General features: G+C 45.0%; 1 protein-coding gene across 21 annotated transcripts in view; it reads right to left on the bottom strand.

The window, feature by feature from the left end:
- Positions 1–23,809, bottom strand: part of ATXN1 (ataxin 1) — a 426,916-nt gene that overhangs the window by 395,881 nt on the left and 7,226 nt on the right. For 7 of the 21 annotated variants that reach the window (XM_070777654.1, XM_070777657.1, XM_070777662.1 and 4 more), the window contains exons 1-2: positions 23,596–23,800; positions 15,293–15,407 (exon numbers count right to left, since the gene is read on the bottom strand). The gene's annotated coding sequence lies outside the window, so the exon portion shown is untranslated. Of the gene's footprint in view, positions 1–11,359; positions 11,514–15,292; positions 15,408–16,104; positions 16,155–22,331; positions 22,518–23,595; positions 23,801–23,809 lie in introns of those variants that run through there. The other 14 variants (XM_070777651.1, XM_070777664.1, XM_070777652.1 and 11 more) reach the window with 6 other exon arrangements.

Below are 23,809 nucleotides of genomic sequence, written 5' to 3'. Positions count from 1 at the left end.
CAGTCTACAAATTCAGAGACACAAATGAATAAGACTTGAGAGATCTTGGCCCCACAAGGTGATGAAGAAAGTCCTGAGCTTCATGCAAGTCGGAAGATCTGGGTAGACAGCCCAGGCACATGCATTTTAGTCCCTGGAACCAAGGAAACCTGTCAACCTCTTTGGCTTTGTTCCCTCCTCTAGAAAATGCCGAGGATACCCTCAAGGAGTTATGATGACCGTCCAAGGAAACCCTTCGTTCAAGGCACTCCAACTCCTGTGATATGCTATTATCGTCTGAGCTGGACCCATGACACGGCTAGTCACTGCACACAGTCCAGAAGACTGAGGTCTTTAGGACTGCATTTACTAATCAGAGGCTCAGACTGCCAAACATTGCTAAGAGAAAAGGGTAGTTCTGACTAGTCCTACTGGAGAAACAGGAAAACAAAGAACTTTCATCCCAGCAAAGTCTTTGAAGACCCTACATATTTAAAATGGGAAAGTGTTGTTTTTTTTTTTTAATTTTTTAAGGAAATCATTTCTGGAGACTTCAGGGCAAAGAGTAAGAAGGGTAGCATTTAGAGAAAGAAATTCTGAGATTAGTCAGGTCACTGAATGTTCTCTGCACAGCAGAACAGCAAACAGTGAGTGAGTGTTCATTTCCATAGATTAATAACCCTCTCTCCAGGGCTTAAAGATGATATGAACTGTAACTTCCAGAGTTTTGTTTGGAGAAGGCTCATCTACTCCTGGTAAGGCTTGTGTTTCAAGGACACACTCAAAAATATTTTTCTTCATTTCAGATTGTTTCTTACTCACATTGGCCCGTTCTAATCTCTAGGATGACCAAAATGGATCAAAAGCTTGCTGGGGTGACGGGGGTGGGGAGGGTGGGGAAACAGTTTTTCCTCTTTTTTTGGATCTGTTTACAAGGATCATTAAAATAGTCTTGTTCATTCGGATGACTCTGGGATGGAAAAAAAAATAATAACAACCTGTTCCTTCTGAAGAGGAGACAGAGGTCTAAAGGGTTACAGAGGCTTCAACAGAACAGGAAAGCCAAAATAAAACACAAAATTTGATCTTAGATGCTATCACTATATTTCCTTCAAATGCAATAGAAAGCCAAGTTTTATGGATGGAGATTTTTAAATAAATAACTACATCATCTTTTTTCCTGTCAACAAACAATAGATAACTGGTCTTAGGGGCCTAGGGCCACTTATAAAAGAAAAAAAAAAAAACCAACATGCTAATCTTATGAAAAATGTCGGATCAAGCAGCAGAGGCAGCCGCCGAAAGGAAACATTCTTTTCTCAGCTCCCTATAGAAAGACTGTCTCCCCACAAAAGCCACAACTTGGGGTCACACTCCTCAATGGTGTGGGTGACGGCCACAGAGGCAGCTCCAGAGGTGAATCGGGAATGGAGCCCTGACAAAGGGAAGAATATTCTAAATGCACCCAGCGGTCTTTCTGCCCCCCTCTGAGAACCTGCCCGAACAGAGCAAGGTAGAAAGGGCTTTGGGGCGCTGTGGTGGACAAAGGGCCCTGGGCCGCGGTTCCTAACGACAGACTCCCTACAGAACCTCCGTCGGACGCACACACACCTTCACATCAGTGATCGCCAGTGGACATCCTCTACCTGGAAGAGGCATTTTCACCCACCAGCAGCAGGGCAACTTCTAGACAAACTCACAAGACAAGACAGAGGAGGTGCGCACTCACAGGGGCAGGGAACACCACGGCCAGCGGCTGGCCCACCCCACCAGCCCCCTTCCTCCTGAGCGGGTCAAAGCCGGAGGGGTTTAGGGCTCCCCGTCCATGGGGTGCTTCACTTCCACTTGACCCATCTCGCTTAAGCCTCCAGAACTACTCTCTTCCAGATAAAATGATCTCCCTGGGGAAATTATCCTATCAAGAGCTTTCACCTGAATTGGAGAGCCGGGTCACAAGAGCACGCGCGTAGGGAGACTGATCGAAGCGAAGAACAGATGTTAAGGAGGTAAACCTCGAATCTGCTCATTCATCCCACAGGACGGCGGTGTTCCTAAGAATCCTCTCATATAATCAAAATCCAACAGGAAAATATTTTCATTACAGAGAAAGACAGTTTTAGACATTCAAAAACAAAAGTAATTTTTGCCCTGCACTGATGTTCAATAATAATAGTGTTTGGCATGGCTATAAGTGTAGTATTACAAAACTGAGATATCCCTAAGCAAATCCAGCATTCTAGTTTATTACTTTCATTCTAGAAAATTCATCACTGGGCTTTTCTTTCGTCTGAGCATAGCTTTCTTACAAATTTTGCTCACCTTTATCACCAATTGTTTGATGCACAAACAACGGTATTCAAACCAAAACAGTATTCAAACCCAAAGACACCACGGCTTTTTCCACCACTTAGGTCCATGAGGCCCCAGGCTGGTTCCAGACCACAATCCTTTAAGTCATGGTCTGTATAAATAGATGAAATCACATCCAGTTTGTATCCTGAAAACCCACATTGTAGAGGAAATGCTTAACATTTATTGCAGCCCTACTGGGTGCCAACTGCCAAGAATGGGGGGGAAAGACAAAGGTCCCTGGTGTCTCCACGCTGGGAAAAGAGATGTGGAATGTTTCAAAAGCAGAAGAGCAGGGGGCCTGACAGGCAACACAAAACCAGTCCTGGGAGGAAAGGACTCCAAACCCAGACTCTAAGAATGGGCCAGAGTGAGCCCCCTAGATAGAGGCAGGTAGGGAAGGGGAAGAGCGTGGCTAAATGCTGTAACACAATAAGAAAGGACAAGTTACTTGGAAGGAGAAAACTAAATGACTGAAGCAAATAAGGGGCAATAGACGAGGGACAGGGCTAAACTTGCAGGACGAAGTTAAGTATTCAGAAGTTCAATGAAAAACCAAGGAGAGGCAGACGGACAACAGAGATGCAAACAGATATCTAAGAAGAGGAAATGTCCACTTCGGCCTCAGAGAGGAATACCACTGAGGAGGGATTTAGCACATCCCAGACCATGGGGTCTCGAAGAGTCAGACACGACTGAGCGACTTCACTTTCACTTTTCACTTTTCACTTTCATGCACTGGAGAAGGAAATGGCAACCCACTCCAGTGTCCTTGCCTGGAGAATCCCAGGGACAGCAGAGCCTAGTGGGCTGCTGTCTATGGGGTTGCACAGAGTCGGACACGACTGAAGCGACTTAGCAGCAGCAGCAGCAGACCACTGTAGGTCAGCAGGGCCACTGGGCCCAGTGCAGGCCTGGAGGCCAGATGCCCTCAGAGCTCCAGACCCAGGAAACTGCTCCCAATCTCCTGCCCGAAGAGCTCTCTCCAGGGAAGAGCTGCAATGGCAGGGAGGCCGGGCAGGGTGAGGAATGTCAAACCCGAGGGAGGCCTTTAGGACCAAGGGAGCAGAAGGTGTGGGGAGCCCTGGAGAACGGGTCAACCTCGGCCGGGCCTGAAAATCCAGACTGATGGCTCCAGGCCCACATGAGGGTGGCTGCCAGGCCTCCTGCACGGCCCCCAAGTTCCCCGAGAGAAAGAGGGTCAGCCACACAGGGCGGAGAGCCCCAACGGCAGGCAGAGGAGACGAGACACCTAGAAGAGCCGTGTCCCTTTTTAGGCACCAGGAACCGGTTTTGTGGAAGACAATGTTTCCACACGGGAGGAGAGGAGGCATGGTTTAGGGATTACTCAAGCGCACCACATTTATTGAGTTCACTGAGCAGGAGGGAGAGCTCAGGCCATAATGCGAGCGATGGGGAGCGGCTATAAACACAGATGAAGCTTCCATAGCTTGCCCGCCCACCCGCCCGACACTCACCTCAAGCTGGGCGGCCCGGTTCCTAACCAGCAATGACTGGGACTTGGTCCGTGGCTGGAGGTTGGGGACCCCTGACTAGAAAACTGGCCCAGGATGAATCAAGGTCAAGGAGTGAGAAGTAGGTGGGAAAGTAGAAAGGGCCCTGAGCAATGGAAAAGCACTAGGTGGCGCCAGTGGAAAAGACCCCACCTGCCAATGCAGGAGGCATGAGACACTGGTTCAATCCCAGAGTCGGGAAGATCCCCAGCAGGAGGGCCTGGCACCCCACTTCAGTACTATTGCCTGGTAATCCCATGGACAGAGGAGCCTGGTGGGCTGAAGTCCATGGGGTCACACAGAGTCAGACACAACAGAAGCCACTTAGCACACACGCAAGGTTTCAACGTGGAGCGGTTCCCAAGGGGTGAAGTGGGCAGATGAGAAGGAGAACTTAGCCAAGCCAAGTCGCTGACCAGCCTGGTGCAGAATGTGACCTGGGGTCACCCCTCTTTGTCCTTCCAGGTTGGCCCTGGGCACAATCACAGAAGAAAAGAGAGACATCCTACAAAAAACTTGAATTTTCTTACAACACAAAGTCAGAGAATCCAAATAAAAGGAAATCAGACTGGAGAAACAGCTGCAGTACATATGACTTTAAAAAAGATCAATATCCAGAACACACAAAGAACTCAGAGACACAGATGAGAAAATATCAAGACTCACTGCTAATTGTGTAAAAGAAAATCAGTAAATAAACACATATGGAAATGTTCTATGACTGAGAGAGATCAAAGGAATGCATATTTTAAAGCCAAGGAGGCCATTAAATTAGCCAAAAAGAGTAAGTCTCACCATTAATCAGGTGGAAGCAAGACAATCATATATCATCAGTAACAATGCAAATATTGTCTTTTAGAAAGTAATTCAGAGCAAGGGCCCCTCTATCAAGGAATGAAGTCTTCTGATGTGACTGTAATCCGAAGAAAATACTTCAGCGTATAGAGGTATTCACTGCAGTTTTCTAACAGTAAACAATCAGAAGCAACTCCAACGTCCACAAATAATACAAAACTGAAATTAAAAGAAAACAACTTGGTAGTATCCTTGCAAAGGATAACTGCACAGTCGAAGTTGTAAATCGGAATGCTCACACTAAACAGAAAAAGCAAAAGTGAAAAAAGATATATGTTAAATTGTCAAGACTAAAAGACAACGCCTAACAGCAATTATGATTGATGGACTGGGATGGCAGAGTCAAAGGGGACTTTTGCTTTTATTGGTTTCCTCTTACTGTCGTAAAGTATAGGCAACAGGCGTTTAAAATGTAATATTTCTATCCATTCTATAGCAGTGAACTCCCTCTTCTTCTTTTTTTTTTAATTTTTTTAAATTTTATTTTATTTTTAAACTTTACATATTGTATTGGTTCTGCGATATATCGAAATGAATCCGCCACAGGCATACACATGTTCCCCATCCTGAACCCTCCTCCCTCCTCCCTCCCCATACCATCCCTCTGAGTCATCCCAGTGCACCAGCCCCAAGCATCCAGTATCGTGCATCGAACCTGGACTGGCAACTCGTTTCATATATGATATTATACATATTTCAATGCCATTCTCCCAAATCATCTCACCCTCTCCCTCTCCCACAGAGTCCAAAAGACTGTTCTATACATCAGTGTCTCTTTTGCTGTCTCATATACAGGGTTATTGTTACCATCTTTCTAAATTCCATATATATGCATTAGTATACTGTATTGGTGTTTTTCTTTCTGGCTTACTTCACTCTCAGGCTCCAGTTTCATCCACCTCATTAGAACTGATTCAAATGTATTCTTTTTAATGGCTGAGTAATACTCCATTGTGTATATGTACCACAGCTTTTTTTTTTTTTTTAAACTTTACATAATTGTATTAATTTTGCCAAATACCAAAATGAATCCGCCACAGGTATACATGTGTTCCCCATCCTGAACCCTCCTCCTTCCTCCCTCCCCATACCATCCTTCTGGGTTGTCCCAGTGCACTAGCCCCAAGCATCCAGTATCGTGCATCGAACCTGGACTGGCAACTCGTTTCTTACATGATATTTTACATGTTTCAATGTCATTCTCCCAAATCTTCCCACCCTCTCCCTCTCCCACAGAGTCCATAAGACTGTTCTATACATCAGTGTCTCTGAACTCCCTCTTCGATGGAGCAAATCGACCTCCTAGAGAACATCACACGCAGATCATGGAAGGCTGTCTACATCCTCTCAAGTCTCAGTGGTCCATGTAGGATTTAAACCTGGCCACAAAGGGCTGAAGAGACCCTCCTACCCTTAGTACCCACCCTCCAAAGACACAACTCTTTCCTTTGCTTTTTTTTACGGCCCTTAAATTCCATACCTCCCCCCTCTTTCTTTTTATAAAATTACATATTGATAGGCTTTGTTGTTGTTCAGTCGCTAAGTCGTATCTGACTCCGCGACCCCAGGGACTAGCTCGCCAGGCTCCTCTGTCCATAGGATTTCGCAGGCAAGAATACTGGAGTGGGTTGCCATTTCCTTCTCCAGGGGATCTTCTCGAATCAGGGTTCAAACCCGTGTCTCCTGCAGGTGACTTCTTTACCACTGAGCCACCATGCAATATAAAGTGAACATCCATTTGATTCTTCCAACAATCCTGTGAGACAGATGTTGTCATCATCCCCACTTTACAGATGAGAAAACCGAGAATCACAGACTTATGAAAAGTGAACATCCATTTGATTCTTCCAACAATCCTGTGGGATAGATGTCATCATCCCCACTTTACAACTGAAGATCACAGACTTAAGAAATGTGGCCTGGGACACACATCTAAGCAGCTGGAGCCAGAATTCAGACCTCAATCTCCCTGTCTTCAAAGCCTTCACTTCTTACCATTCCACATCCTGCCTCTTCCCTTCCTTCCTCCCTCCCTGTGAAAACAAATAAGACAACAAAACAAGAAGACTCTTAAATGTCACCTCTTCTACTTGCACTGGCTGCCTAGAAAAACCATTCCATGAATCAGGAGACATCAGTACCAACTGCTTACAGATTAACCAATAAGACAAGGTAATGGTCTGTGCACACCAATTGGGAAAGTTGATGCAGAAGAAAAAAGAAATTACCTCCAGCCTCAACTCTGCACCTGCAGGTAAAAGCCAAACGGCACCCAAAAATGATTTCTACTTGCAAATTAAAAGCCAAATGTGACCCTTGACGCTATTGCAGAGAAGAGATTCTTCGCTCTCCTTGCAAAGAAATTATCCATAATTAGCAGAAAGATTCCTTCCAGCGATAACACAGCCACTCCAGAAAAGGATGTTGTTTGGGGTACGGTAGCAAGAAGAGGGAAAAGAAGCTGAAGAAGCAGTAAGGTATAAAACTAATAGAGATGGGGTGATGGATGATTTTAGGCACCCCTTCTGACTTACTTTATAAACAGTGACACAATAATAGCCGAAAATGTAAATTCTAATTAAAGACGAAACGGAACAAAGTCAAACAACAGCAAATGATGTTTGACAGAGCAAAGGTCTGGTGGGGGGAGGAGGCATGGAACCAAGAGGAAGAATGACAATCAAGTCTGTTCATGGAACTGTGCCTTGTGAGAGACAGAAGGGGCCTGAGTGCTTATTTCTTTCACCCACTTGCTTTACTGTAATTGGAGAAACTGAGGCCCAGAAAGGTGGGTGGCTGGTCCAACTCACCTTGCAGCAGGGCAGTTAAAAAGAAACTCTCGGTCTCCCCAAAACCGGTCTAACAGCTTTCCACCACACCCCATTCATGCCACAGAGTCCTGGAAAGCCACTCCATGTGAAATCTTTTGGGGGGGAAAAAAAGCATTAAACATTCTATAACTATTAAATTCCTTTTTAAATAATTTTCAAATGCACAGGGGTACGCTGAAAAAGAAAAGAAAAAAAGAAGCCTGGTTTTGATTTCTTTTGGAAAATCGCACAGCGCTCAACACTTAACCTCGTATTGAGTGAAATATTAACAGGCCATAGAATGGTTTCAGTGTTCCTTCAGTAAAAGCTAAACAGAATTCGAAAAACATATCCCCCAGGCCTACAGTGGAGTTTCTGGAGCACACATTAAACTCTACGCTCCGCTCAACAAGCCCGTCACTGTTAAGTAACTCATCAGAAAATAAAGAGGGAATTACCAAAGGGGAATTGCCAAGCAATTAGTTCTCTGAAGCAGATGACATACAACTGTTGTAAGGGAGGAGCTTCCCCGTTAGTCATATGTCAGAGTCAGAGCTTCCTAATCTGTAAATAAAATGCATCACATATGATTACAGCTGGGCTGTAGGCTGGGGTTGCCAGCCTCACGCACAAAGAGTAAATCCCAAATCCTTCTGTTCTGTGTGTCTACAAAGCAAGACTGGGCTCTGAAGACACTTTAAAAAAAAAAGAAAATCCATGGTAATTTTCTTTCCTTTATGGAAGTATAATTGACCTACACCACTCCGTTACATCCAAGGGTATGAGAGAGTGATTCGATATTTCTACATGTTACAAAACGATCACCACGTTGGTAATTTTCCTTCAGTGTAAGAAAGACAAGCTCTCTGTTTTCCCTGCACAGGCTAAGAGAGAAAAATGATCTTGCTTCTCTATCCTGTTGACATGAGTCAGTGAGGATTCATCTCTGGTCCAGTGGAGGTGAGACAGGGAGGGGCAGGGACAGGAGGGGACCCAGCACTCGCCTCCCAGTGGATCCCTGACGCAGGAGTCACCTCCCTTCACTGCATGCTTTGTTCTTAAGAGTTGGATTCGGTGCCACCCCCCATCTATCAAACTGGAGACAAAAATAGTTCCAATCGGCCAAATCTGGCAAGCGGAGCGTGGACCCAGTGAAGCTCTTTTTGAGAGTCAAAAGTTCACCACCTCGCTGGGACTCTGGACGCCAAACATTTGGAGCCCAACTTAAGCCAATCCTCTGAAACACAGATAAGCATATGCCATGGTCATCATTTTCTTCCATTAATAATTATTGAAAGTGCGTAGGAATCTCAGGGAGGTAAGACAAAGACTGAAAGAATGGGAAACAGCTTGTAGGTGACCCTGGACAGACAGGCAAGCCTGGAAAAGGAGGGCTCATGGCCCATGAACCTCCCCTGATCCCGACCTCTGAGAGCCTGCCACACTTCTGCCGTGGGTCTTTAAATGCTGCTCCTGGGCATTACCCTGCCTTCTTACAGACGGGGCTGGGGGCTTGAGAGACAGTGCCTGGCAGCAATAAATACAGGCTGGGGTCCCAGCATGACTCCACTGCTTGACAGCTGGGCAGTCTTGGGCAAGCGACTTAACCACTCTGTGCTTCAGTTTCCTCACTTGTGAAATGCAGATAATAGCAGTGCCTGCCCCGGAAGGTCCACAGTGAAGATTAAAAGAGTTAAAATACAGAAAGCGTGGACTATGGATCATCTCTTTATTTCCTTTAGGGTCTAGCTGGCATAACACCCTTCACACCTTAGATGTTCATTAAATCTTAACAGACAGCACTGTCTGCAGCCCTCTGGAGTTGCTGAGCTGTTTTCTCCAGTTATATCACTCCTATCTTAACCTTCTGATCTTTTATAAAAGTTAGGTAAGTCACAGCCTCATTCTGGGCCATTTAGGGGAATACAGAAGGCCCAATGAAATAACACAGGTTAAAAAATAAATACACAGTCCTCAAATATTCCTTAATTATATTAAGACTGAGTCCCCTGTAACAGCAATACAACCTGATAATTTCCAGCCTTCTCCTTCACTTTGAGCCATATAGTCTTAGGATCTTTCTCCCTAGAGCCAAGGCTCACTGATTCTATATTTTCTATAAAGTATAAATGAGAAGTCAAATTGTTTGCAAAGCTCTGGCTAGCAGCCAGAAATATATTTGTTGTTGTTGTTGTTTAGTCATAAGTCATGGATGACTCTTTGCAACCCCACGGACTGTAGCCTGCCAGGCTCCTCAGTCCATGGGATTTCCCTGGCAAGAATACTGGAGTGGGTTGCCATTTCCTCCTCCAGGAGATCTTCCTGACCCAAAGATCGAACTCAAGTCTCCTGCAATGGCAGGCGGATTCTTTACAACTGACCCACCAGGGAAGCCCAGAAATACATAATCTGGAACCAGATTACAAATTGCCAACATCCATTGGATCATCGAAAAAGCAAGAGAGTTCCAGAAAAACATCTATTTCTGCTTTAATGACTATGCCAAAGCCTTTGACTGTGTGGATCATAACAAACTGTGGAAAATTCTTCAAGAGATAGGAATACCAGACCACCTTACCTGCCTCCTGAGAAATCTTTATGCAGGTCAAGAAGCAACAGTTAGAACTGGACATGGAACAGACTGGTTCCAAATTGGGAAAGGAGTACGTCAAGGCTGTATATTGTCACCCTGCTTATTTAACTTATATGCAGAGTACATCATGAGAAATGCTGGACTGGATAAAGCACAAGCTGGAATCAAGATTGCCTGGAGAAATATCAATAACCTCAGATATGCAGATGACACCACCCTTATGGCAGAAAGTGAAGAAGAACTGAAGAGCCTCTTGATGAAAGTGAAAGAGGAGAGTGAATAAGTTGACTTAAAATTCAACATTCAGAAAACTAAGATCATGGCATCCGGTCCCATCACTTCATGGGAGATAGACAGGGAAACAATGGAAACAGTGACAGACTTTATTTTGGGGAGCTCCAAAATCACTGCAGATGGTGACTGCAGCCATGAAATTAAAAGATACTTTCTCCTTGGAAGAAAAGCTATGACCAACCTAGACAGCATATTAAAAAGCAGAGACATTACTTTGCCAACAAAGGTCCATCTAGTCAAAGTTATGGTTTTTCCAGTAGTCACGTATGGATGTGAGAGTTGGACTCTAAAGAAAGCTGAGCACCGAAGAATTGATGCTTTTGAACTGTGGTGTTGGAGAAGACTCTTGAGAGTCCCTTGGACTGCAAGGAGATCCAACCAGTCAATCCAAAAGGAAATCAGTCCTGAATATTCATTGGAAGGACTGGTGCTGAAGCTGAAGTTCCAATATTTTGGCCACCTGATATGAAGAACTGACCCACTGGAGAAGACCCTGATGCTGGGAAAGACTGAAGGCGGGAGGGGAAGGGGACGACAGAGGATGAGATGGTTGGATGGCATCACTGACTCGATGGACATGCACTTGAGCAAGCTCCCAGAGTTGGTGATGGACAGGGAGGCCTGGCCTGTTGTAGTCCATAGGGTCCCAAAGAGTCAGACACAACTGAGCGACTGAACTGAACTGACTGATATATATATAAATGTGTATACATATGAATATTCACGCACATTGGAAAAGGAAATGGCAACTCACTCCAGGATTCTTGCCTGGGGAATCCCATGGACAGAGGAGCCTGGTGGGCTCCTGTTCATGGGGCCACAAAGAGTCGGACACGACTGAATGACTAAGCACATACACACACACATACACACTAACACACACACATCACATTCAAGAGTCCACATGGAAGCTATCAAACACACTCATATTACTGTGATTTATCAAAGTATAGTAAATGAATTACCACAAATGAACAATTGCTCCCGAACAAGTAGGTGGCACAATGTGATTTACGCATATCATATGAGATGAATAAATCCACGGTGGAAAAGATCAAAGGCAAAGCTGGAATTGTTGTTAACATGTGCAGGGCTTCACTGAAAATCTTCTTAATAAAACTGTTTAGAGGAAAATAGAGGGATCATTTGTTTAAATGAAAAGAGATACTGCATATGTTGAATTTCAAAAGCAGCATTCATTTTCATACACACACATTAGATCTGGCTAAAATTAGCTCCAGTTTCTACTTTATTTTTTTTAAGTCTTAAAGAATAAAGGTTTCAACAAAATTTCATTGAGCTGAAGCTCAGCCCTGAGTTTCCAAGGTACCTGAGCATCTAGGGAAGACACCCCGCCTTGCCGCACTCCATTATCCACTTGGGCATCATCCCAATTTTTCCACCCACTCTCCCTTCGCCTCAGGTCTTAAACAGGAAACATACACAGGCTGTGTCACACCAGCGCTCCATTTCTGCTGCCTCCACTGCCTCTTGCCTTCCCTCACATATTCCACTCTGGCTGACTTCATTGCTGAAAGAAAACTCATTCCCGCCTGCCTGGTAAACTTCCTACCAGGCACAAGAACCCAAAGCCCAGACTCAAAGATCACTTTTAGGCCAGTGGCTCCTCCAAATTTATTTCCAGATTGGACGTCCCAGCAATCTTCTTCCCACACTCTCTAGCGTCTGCTGGACTCCAGCAACTCAGATGTCCACCAGCACCTGGGCTTTCGCCAAAACGGCCTGATCGATTACACACCATGCTACTTGCCTGTAAGGGCCCAGCCACCAAAACAGTCATCCTTCCGCCCTCTCTTCTCTTCCCAAAGAAATGTTAACCAGCCTCCAGAGTTCAACCCAAATGGTGCTTCCTCCTCCAAGTTTTCCCCATCATCCTACTCAGCACCATTCTTCTGAATTTCCGCTGTGTTAGAACCTACCCCAGTAAGCACAACCCACCCCCTCCTGCTCTGTATTAGTAATTTCAGAGCATGTCTTCTTTCCCCTACTTGACCACGAAGAATATAACCTCCTTCTGGTAGCTCTTACTCACTCTGTGCAGTAGTAAAAAAAAAAAAAAGTACACATTGAATAAATGAATGAATCATTTCTTTATACAGACAGTGCCTGTGAACAAGGTAAGTCATAACTTGCTATAGCTATATTATATTGATATGGTTTCCCTGGTGGCTCAGTGGTAAAGAATCCTCCTGCCAATGCAGGAGATGCAGGTTCAATCCCTGGGTTGGGAAGATCCCCCGGAGAAGGAAATGGCAACCCACTTCAATATTCTTGCCTGGGAAATAACATGGACTGAGGAGCCTGGTGGGCTACAGTCTATGGGGGTCACAAGGATTCGGGCACAACTTAGCAGGTAAACAACAGCAACATTGATAAAATAGCTAGAACCTAAAATAACTGTAATCTAGGTTTTTTTTTTTAAAAAAACCTAATGACTATAACAAGGTACAACATGAATGATACTGTTTCCCTGCTCACGTTTAGCCATCAATTGTGAGGACTGTAATGAGGCCATTATTTATGCATCATGTTTAGCTAATACTTATACGCTTCCTTTAAATGTGATCCTAGGACATGTCAGCTGCTTAAAACTCAAGGTGACTCTACTACTTTGTCAGTAATACAATACGAACATTCCTACAACCCTTCATGCACTGTACCAGGTACTACAGAAACCTGGATCTCTTCTCAATAAGCTTCCCGTACTGACTGAGAGACAGGACTGTTTGCTGCCTGATTTTTTCATAATAAAATTCTTGAGACATTCTTGTTTTAACACATGACTCTCTTTAAACACCGCAGATTAAAAAAAAATTGCATATGTATTAACCACATGTGCAATTAAGCTACTTCCCCAAAAATGTGAATGTGAGAACTTTCTGCCTAAAATGGATAATACCCCTAAGAGAGAAACTAGCAATAAGACACTGCACCCCTTTCAATGGAGTTGATACTTACAGACCTCATGAGGCTTCCCTCTGCACATAATTCCGGAGTTATTCTATTTCCTTTTAAAAGACACCTCCCTAACCCAAGGCCCATAAAATATAAAGTACCCAGTTCCATATTTCACAAGAACAGAACGTGTGTGATAACTTCCCCCCTCCCCTGCCTTGCACCCCAGTAGGACTTTACTGATCCCCCTTCCTGAGTCACCGTACTTCAATCATTCAGGTGTGTGTATGTGTGTGTGTGTGTGTGTGTGTGTGAGTTTTCACTCAGACCACAAATAACTTCACTTACGCCTGCAACTCAGCAGTTCATCCTACAGTAGAAAAACAACACACAGGGATCCTGGGTCAGGAATCGAGGCAGACTAACACAAAATCCAGAAAAATAAATAAAAGGCCTTTTGGCTCTCAGGGCTGCAAATGTCCACACTGTTGGTCCAAAGACCAAGGTACAGGGATATTTACTTACTCCTCGTCACTTATGGTTAAGGAGCAACCATCACCAAACAAGAACGTTACAATCACCCTGTCAAGACAAGTCACATGCTCACAGTGATAGCTTATGTTCATGGATCATAAACCATATACCAGGTTACTATTCTGTCCAGTGTACAAATATTACATCGTTCCAACCTCACAGCAGCCCTAGCGGAAGTTCTCATATGATCTCCATCTTACACATGAAGAAACTGAGGCCCAGGAAGGTTACAGTGGCACTTCTATATCTTAAATTCAGACAGGCTGGTTCCAGAGCCCCGCATCCTTATTTTAAATACCACGGAATTTATATAGAACTTAAAAAACTGGACCTTAGAAGCAGGGTGTCAGGGACGAGGGGCAAGCTCTTTATTTAAAGAAATCTAGTGAATCAGTTTCAAAGTGAACATTCTGATAAAGCAAGGATTCGCCTCTTAAACATGAGCTGAAAATCCAAATTTCTGTACGTAAGGTTGGATAAAAGTGGTCGATGCATCTTATCAGGGAAAGAAACAGAACATGACTTGGGAAGAGCTGCCTTGAGACCACCAGATCCAGCCCACGACACAGCAGTGGAACACCAGTGTGACTCCAAGAGAACATTCCGGTTCATTTGGATTCAGTGGGTCTAGGGTGGAGTCCCGGTTCTATTTTTTTCTTTTTTTTTTTTAACCTCTCCTGGCGATTCTGGTGTCCCGCCAGGCTCGAGAACCTCTGAACTGGTCTATTTCCACAGCTTGGAGCAGGACTACTCCCAAGGCAAACAGAAAGAGGGGATCGATTTCACAATCTCCTCTGGTTGCGAATACCAGTGTTCCCAAGCCCTTATTGCCCCAACTTCGAACTAACTTCCCCTGCTCTCCTGATTCTAGGCAGGCAGTCTTCCCTTCAACAGAGAACCATGAGTCATCAACCCTGCATCCACCCTGTGTCTGCATGACTCTCCAGGTCAGAAAAATTTACTGTACATGAAGAAAGCAGGAAGTTGTCAAATCCAAAACTGACACAAAGAAATTCAAGATCCAGCCAACATGGGTTGCTACGGAACCAACAAGCTATCTCCCTGCACCACAGTCACACAACGACCACGACCTAAAACATGGAGACAGTGACTTAAGGTAACCGTTTGGTAGCAAAACCTGCTCATCGGCTCCAAGTACAGGTGACAATTAAAACGATCAGGCTCAACCCCAGCACACAATAATGAACCATCGGCAAGGCAGAGGCAGACTGTTATCAACCAAATAAACCAAAAAGGAGGATACCTGAATCCAAGTTTAAAAAAAAAAAAAACACCTCTCTGCGATTTCTCCATTTCCCACACAGTACAGTTTGCAAAGACAATTATCTTCAACAGTCTGTAAAGTGCTAAAGTATGACTAGTAAGTGATTTTCCCAGGCCAGACTTTATCCTCAGATAGAAACCAGAGAGCATCGCAAAACTCTTACCCGATGGGTGTTGGACTCCCCCAAAGCAGCCGTGGAGGAAGAGACTGCTGTCCAAAGACGACAGACAAATCTGCAGCTTGAATGGAACACCTCGGTGATTTGCAGCCGGCTCCTCCTGCAGTGGTCCAGGGCGTGCAGAAGAGGAAATCCAAAATGAGAAACAGCACGAATGGCTTTAAAAAATAATTCCACCTGAAGACACCATGCAGGGAAATCTAAACTTTAAGAACATCAAATTTTGCATCGTTTTATGAGAATTACACAGGCACCAGCCAGCTTAAAAGGCAGATCTGGTTTGATTCAACAGGGCTCGGAGGGAGGCCAACACACAAAAAGGTCATCCCTTCAATCAAATTAAAAGCTTGGTCTCTCCATTTGAGCCAGCTACTGTCAATCTTTTCTCTAAGATTCTAACGAATCACCTCATAAACACATGCTGGTCATTACGGGACTATCAGGTGGAAATGGGCACGGACTGAATAGTAATTGAGCCCAAGACTAATTTTCATGAGGCATATCTTACTATCAACATGCAACTTTAGGCACAATCATGACACAGAGCACAGTTGTTAGCATACCAGTCTAATGGGATAGAAAAAAAGAATCAAACGCAGAAAAAAAATTTAAGTATGCATATACTCACTAGAGTTTCCTCTGAACTTTAAAGGATTTAATTACTGAATGTACATCTACTTGATTTTCATTCTGCCATAACACCTTGAGCATGTTTAAGGAAAGATTACCCACTGTAGGATGAATGAGTGAATGCGTGAATGGATGAATGAAACAGAATGAATCAATCTTCCATATACCTTTCCATCAGGGAGCCTGGCGCTCCTAGTAGTTTTTGTGAGGTAAACACCTATGCATAGAAACAGAAGAAGTTGAGGACTCGATCTGCTAACATACTTTCCTATCTATTCAAAGCATATTTTTAAATACTGGTAGTTCCCAACTGTCCACATTAAATAGAATCAGGAGCACAGTTATTATAAACTAATCCCCAAACTCGTCATTGCTGATTTTTTTTTTTCAGCCTTTCATTACTGGAGCTGATCTGCATATTTGCTTAGGCTGGTTTTAAATTTAGTTTGGGTTTCCTAAGCCCACGCCAGGTAACAGTAGGAAGGAGAAGGCCCAGGATTATATTGGGTGTCAGAAAGAAACTATTCTGGAGCTATGAATATGATCTCCAATGTGAATAATCTGTAAACAGGTAAGTGAGCCAATTAGCCTTGGGTACATGGCAACACATCTCATGATTATTTTCATCCATACACACTCACTATTTTTAAGAGCACAGCCCAGCTGGAAAGGAAAATAATGTCGATTGCTTTCCAACACTTTGCAAAGTAATGAATAGTAGCCAAAGTATTCTTACTTCTCGCTAATCCATTCACCAACTATTTATTTAGGCCTCATTTGCATGCCATAGACTGACATGCAGAAGGAAGTTCTCTAGGCCTTGGTTTCCCCATCTGTAAACAGTTAGGTCTGTGTGCTGTTGTTTCAGTCATGGCCAACTCTTTATGACCCTATGGACTGTACCCCACCAGTTTCCTCTGTCCATTGGATTCTCCAGTCAAGAATACTGGAGTGGGTTGCCACACCCTCCTCCAGGGGATCTTCCGAACAGATCGAACCCAAGTCTCTCGTCTCTTTGGTTTCCTGCATTGGCAGGCAGGTTCTTTACCACTAGCGCCACCTGGGAAATCCCAAACAGTTAAGTGTAGAGAAAGGAGGAAGCCTTTCTAGACTATCACATCTCTGAAGTCCTTGGAAGACAAGCCCTCCAGTAAAAAGCTTGTTGAGTTACAAACATTAATAGTGGCCAAGTTAAATAAAAGCTCACAATATTCTATTTATTCTTACACAGTACTTGGTTTAAGGGCCAGGGGGTGATCTTGATTTTATCTAGTAACATCTCAAATGAAGCCTCAAAATCCTTGATCATCATTTTCAAACAATGTGCAGGTACCATGGATTTGCAGAGTGCTTGCTTTATGAGCTAACAATTGAGAGTGTTGGCTTGTGTATCGACGTGTGTGCACACTATCCTATTTACCTATCACCTGGCAGATAAGATTTTATAGAGTCCAAATTACAGTCTCCTCCTATTCTGCTGAAGTGCAGAGAACAGTCAAACATGATGCAAATGCTGTAAAATATTAATTTACTCTCGCATCGGTATGCCTGCGTATTTCAAAAGTATCTGTGTTGCTACACCAGTTAGAGTAACTAAAGAGTTAACATAACTTGCTGGGTTCTATCAGAGGGAAGAAGCCAAAAATAAAAGCAAGGCAGAATGGACTCACTGCAAAAATATACAGACAACGTACAATAAAATAGCCTATAGACTGTTGAAGACAATATATCTACTAAAAGTGGAATTTTTAATATTTAAAAAGCACAGCAGAGCAACATAACACAACACTATAAATAGTGGGAGATAGAAAGGTGGCCTAAGTAATACTGATGTGACAGTAAAGAGGAGATACTATACAAATAATGTAGATACAGAAGAAAACATAAATACTTCAGGGAGAGTAGGCCAAAGTTAAGGGTGCAATAAAAGAAAATATGCCACACACGGTGATAGAAAAAATATCTAGCATTTGAATTCTAGAATTCTAGCATTTGAATGCTAGAAGCATAAGCATTTACAGGTTAGCAGCTATAACAGTGATGACTAAAAACTTCTGATAAATAACTCAAAAGGTATCCATTAAAGAGCACCTAAGTAGAAAAAAGAGAACTTCCTCTTAGCCTGAACCCAAATGCCATCACCAGGGGAGCCTCTGCCCCCTGAAGCCTCAAACTGATTACATTACAGGGAGTTTTCTGAAAAGTAACATTCAGGTTTAGTATACAATTTTTGCTTGCATTATTGCCATCATTGGTGCTTTCTCATCACTTCACAAATGGGATGCATTAAAAGTTATATTTTTAAAAAATCAATGAAACAGTTCTGCTCCCATCAAATGTGTCAAAGAGGATATAATGCTTGTTGCTTTTTTGTCTTTAATAGTTCTAAACATGTTTTAGTACATTTGAGGTGGCAATAGGTAGTACATGAATTTATAGTGCATTAGCCTGAAAAGTTCAGATTTATAAGGATTATAAAATATACTACTACACTGATAAAGACAAAGATACATAAATTATGAAATAGGAAAGAGATTTCTGAAAACTGTTTCCACCATTAAAGATTATTTACCTAAGCCTTTTTATTACTCCTGGAATTTTAAGCATTTACATATTTTTAAAACCTTGATCCAATTACAACTTTTTCAGCCAACATTTGAAAATATTCTCTTAAAACTAGCACAGAGTATACACTTATCACCTCTTAAAGAAATTTTGAATGTGTATTTTATTAAACTGAATTAAATTAAATTAAAATTTGAACAGCATAATTGAGGACTATAAAAGTCTTTCTTTAAAAAAGGGCAGTCCTGTGTGGAACGCCTTAGAACAGAAATTATTATCTCTTTTGGAATTTCTATGATTTCTTATTTTCGATCTTTTCACAAAATAAGGAGAGCCTGCTTCTGATAAGCTGGGAAATATAAGCAGAACTAAATCTGCTCTTTGAAGCAGTTAAGCTGCACATATCAAAAGATATAAAGCAATGGAAATCAAATCATCTGTCTCCCCATAAAAATAATATTCTGTCTTGCTGCACTATGTCATCTCACATATGCACATATTTAAGCTTTTCAGAATCAAAACTATGTGTTACTTGCAGACAACTATAGTTTAAAGAATTAACATTCACTCCTACCTTCGCTAAATTTCAGGCTTTTAGTAAAAACATGTTTATTGACTAACTTCTCATAGGAAACAAAATGAGCCGGTGTTACCATGCGTTAGTCATCAAAAACTGTCATTCAAGGTAAGTGCAAACAGAAAATCCACTTGACATTTCAGAATGGAAAAAAAATAAAGGCACATTATACAAAAGGAATGTGAATCAAACTCTGTAATGACAACAAAACAAGAAGTCACAGAAGCATGTTTATTAATATTTTAATAAGCTCTTCAGGCTGGCCTTTCCTGGGACCCCCAGACAACTGACTTAGACCTATTGAAACGTAAGGCCAGCTACATGTACAGTCTGATGGCTGAAGAGTTATTCTTGAATCTATTTGCAAGGGTAAAAGACAAATTAGAGGCCAGGAAACCTAGTCTGATTAAATATCACTTCTGTTTATCAAACCCTCTTAAAATGAAATCCGGAAGGGAAGGGGAAGATACCCATTTTCACAGTTCCCAATCAAGCACATTTTTCATACTTATTTTAACACAAATTTATTTGTGCACTCAAAAATACACGTTCACATTTGGCTGCCAGTAAAGTGTTTTTCTGTACATAGTAAAATGTAAGTCAGGACCTCCAAGGCGTTGTGTAAAACTTAAACTTCTGTGCTTCATTTTATATCCTTGCCTCTCCCATCTATTTACCTCCTAGAAAGAATGGCTTACTTTAAACACAGCAACACTTGATCTGAGCAGGTCGCAATCATGTTACCAACTGCAGAGACTCACTAAAGGGTAGAAACTCATAAGCCCTCTGTGAGGAACACTGAATAGCTCTCTCAATCCAGGCCCCAGAGGTTTAAAAAAAAAAAAAGGATTTACCAGTTTAGCTATGGGGTTGTAAAACTGTAAACTGACTAGCAAGGTCACACAGACATCCAGACATTATTATTCTCAATTATTTTTTCTTTCAAATATCAGAGTTATTAAAATACTCCCTCTTGTTTGGATTGCCTGAACAACACAGAGCTTCAGCAACCAAAGCTGCTTTCCTTTTTTTCCCCAACAGTATTATTTTTCTTTGCATAGAAGGCTTATTAAGGTGGCCACCTAATGCAAAGAGCAGAATGTTGTTCGCTGTTATTAAATGCTCATTAAATTTTATTCCCAAATAGAGTACAAATTACCGTGCAAAAGCACCAAACATTATCAGTCTACCAGCTAAAGGCCTGTATCATCTCTTACCTGAGACAAAAACCTTTTAACTTACTACCTCCAAGGTAAGGATCCTGGCCAAGAAATCCAAGTTAAGAATGAATACATTCAGAATGACTGCCTACTGCCAGTAGCATTTTTTGTGTGTGTCATTAGGATGGCCATAAAGTTTTTAAATATGACAACGGGGATATCCTTCTCAAATAAATTACTTCCGCTGAATAAATCCTTTAGAAAACCCCGCTATTGGCAGCTTGGGTTCTAAAGGATGAGTTCTTTTGCACTTGAAAGGGTTAAGTGCCTGCAAGGCCAAAGGCACCAGACAAACTGCAAGAGAAAGGTTGCTTTCCTCAGCTCCTCAGCTCTGAAAGGTTTCTAGCAAGTACCAAATACTTGTTGATGTGTTCACAAGCAGGACTGTCAGGCTCCTTTCACGGTCTGGGGAGATGCATTTACATACTGCACCCAGTAAGCACAGCTTGTTGGTCTCCTTTATAAAAGCTGAGTAGCTAGAAGCCTCATGCAGCGTCTCCCATCCGAAGTGACAAAAAGAAGATGCGGCTGAAATAGTAAAGAGTCTCTCATCTGGTTGGGGCAGCACAAATACTGTGCATCAAACACTTGGGAGTAGTTCAGGCACAGACAAACCCACCTGAATGGACGGGAGAACACTGTCTGTTGCCATGGCAGCCTGATCTAATTACATGAGTGATCAGGGATGGAGTAAGTGCACCGAAAACCTACACCCGCTGACAGGTATCTACGAGATGAGAAAGGCAGGCAGGCGGAAGGTTCAGGGGAGCCCTTCGACCTCTGCTTTCTGTAGAAGGTGGCACTCAAGCCCATTTATCTGTGGAGCTGCTAAAATATTGACTGATGCAGGCACAGTTAGAGGGCAATCAGAGGAGATTAAATGCCATAGCATTAGCCCTTAGAGTGCAATCCCTTTCCAAGAGTTCATGTGCAGGGTTTTCTCATCCTTCTCTCTGGTGGTTTCTTCAGGCAGACGCTCCATTCCAAAAAAAAGCTCAAGTGTCAAACTACCCTCATCCACCAAATAAACCACAAGGTGGGCTTAAGACGAGGGCTTCCAGGAACTGTAGGGTTCCTCAGAAACCCAAATGAGATGGCTTAGCTAACACGGTCGAAAAAGTAACTAGCTGTGCCTAAAAATAACCCATCAAGTACCCGCTGCTGCGAGCGATATGTAACGATGATGTTTAAATATTAAGAACAGCCTGCATTATAAAACACAAATGTCATTGAGATGTGACTACGAGATTGCCAAAGGAGAACTTATTTGCATACACACATTCCCGTGCAAGCTCCAGGATGTGCAAGGAGCATGCCACTCTAAGCCATTAGTTTTTATTCTGTGGGTGTAATAGGGTCTTCTAATTTTGCTAATTGTATCCTGTGGCTCTCACAGGGAAGCTAAGAATCTCTTCGGGGACAGAACCAGTTCGGAGGAGTCCCTACTGCACAGCATACGGTAAACAAAATAAAAATAGCTTGCCATTCTCCTTAGCCACATCGCGCATTATATAACCAGCTTCCGACTGGCTTTCTGTGTGTGTGTGCCCTTACTACTCTTCAGCAATTTCCCAATCTCTCGAAGTATTTATATTACCCTCTTATCTGTAGGATTATATACCAAGAAAGCAAAACAAAACAGAGCTGCCACGGGATTGAACTGAACCCCACTAGTCCTTAGAAACTGCTTTTTGTTGTTGTTGTTTGTTTTCTGGCAGGATCTCCACAACCACCCTACTTCCACCCCCCACTAAGGTTCTTGCTCAATCTCCCTAGAAAACCTGAATTGTTCCATCGCTTCCAGTCAGCCCCCTACGTGGTCTGAAATAAAATGAAAGCACCAGCCGCGGAGTTTAGGAAGGCGGCCTGAGGGCGAGGGTGGCCGAGGAGGGGTCAGGGCACTGCGGAGTCAGCCAAGCGGCCACGGCGGGGCCCCCTCCCCACCGCGATGGCCCGGCCGCCCCCTCCCCCGCGGGCGCGCACACACACACACGCACTCACACACTCACGCCGCGCTCCGCCGCCGCCTCACCTCTCGCTCCGCCCGGCCGGCCCCCTGCCCTGCCCCCTGCGGGACCGGCCTGCGCGCAGCGCTGGAACCACGTAGGAGGCGGCGGCGGCCGCGGGAGTGGCGGAGTCTCCGGCCCGGCCCAGAGTGAGCGAGCAGCGGGGCTCCGGGCGCATCCCAGCGCCCGCAGCGCCTCCTCCGCCGCCGCCGCCTCCCCCCTCCCCTCCTCCCGGCTTCATTCACCCTCTCAGCAGCCGCGCAGCCGCTCACTCCCGGCGCGGGCAGGGCAGCGCCTGCCGCGGCTTCCCGGCTCCGGCCGCGGGCGCTGGCGGGGGCGCCGGCCCGGGCTGGGGCGCTCGCGGGCTCCCGGCTCCGGGCGGCGGCGGCGGCGGCTGCACATGATCAGGAAGCGGCCGTACCAACAGGGCGGCGGCGGCGGCGGCAGCCGCCCGAGCCGCCACCGCTACTCCGGCCGCGCTCCCGGCACCGCGCGCCCGTTCCCCCCGCGCCCACCTCCCTCGGTGTCCCCCGCGATCCCACCGACCGGCGGCGCGCGCAAAGTCCCGACCCGGCCGCGGGCGCAGACCCTCCTGGTCCGCAGTCGCGCGCCGGCCCAGGCGGGCCTCCGTCGGGAGACCCCCGCCCCGGGGGGCTCCGGGGCCAAGCGGCCCCCGCGGTAAAGCCAGCCCTCTTCCAGATCCGCTCGCTCTCGCCGCCCTCTGCGAAGAGAGGAGTGAGGAGGGGGCGGCGGGAGGAGGGGACAGCGAGACCCCCGGCCGCCGCCTCCCCCCTACGCCACCTCCTGGGAAGAGGACACGGCTCTCCCCACTGGCGATCGGACCGGCAGCCGCCGTAGTGGGGAGCCGTCGCGGATCTCCCCGCCCGCCCGCGCCCCCCGCCCGGGCGCGCCCCCTCGCCGGGCGGGCGCCCACCCGGCCCCTGCACACCACCCTCCCGCCGGTCGTCTCAGCGCCCACAGCTGGGGAAGTCGGCCTGGGAGGCTGGAGCCGGGGAAGGGTGTATGTACACACACACACACACACACACACACACAACACAACACAACACAACACAACACAACACAACACGACGCGTCGATTTCCTTCGCTCCTCTTCCAGCTGTTTTCCGTGCCGCCGAATGGGGTTTGGGGTTTGTTTGCTGGTTGTTGCTTTTGCCCCTCTCGGGAGAGCGGGGTAGGGGGGGATCTTGATCTAAATCAGGGGAGAAGGAGATGGGGGGAGGGGGGAGAGAAAGAATCAGAGGAGGAAAAAAAAAATAGCCACTTACTGTAAAGTGTAAATGGATCTGGGGTTGCGTGGGGAAGGGGGGGCAGAGGGAGAGAAACAGTGTCTTGCGGCTGCTGTAGCTCTGGCTGCTGCTCCACGGGGCTTGTTTTGGATCCCCCTGCAGTGAAACAGGTCCTGTACGGCTCCGCCACTGTAGTAGAAATGATGTCTGCGGTATACTCTGCTCTCTCCTCCTCCTCCCCCCTCCTCCCTCC

This window comes from Bos indicus, chromosome 23 (genome assembly GCF_029378745.1).
Source record: "Bos indicus isolate NIAB-ARS_2022 breed Sahiwal x Tharparkar chromosome 23, NIAB-ARS_B.indTharparkar_mat_pri_1.0, whole genome shotgun sequence".
In the NCBI taxonomy this organism is placed as follows: Eukaryota; Metazoa; Chordata; class Mammalia; order Artiodactyla; family Bovidae; genus Bos; species Bos indicus.
This window is presented reverse-complemented; position numbering and strand designations above follow the sequence as displayed.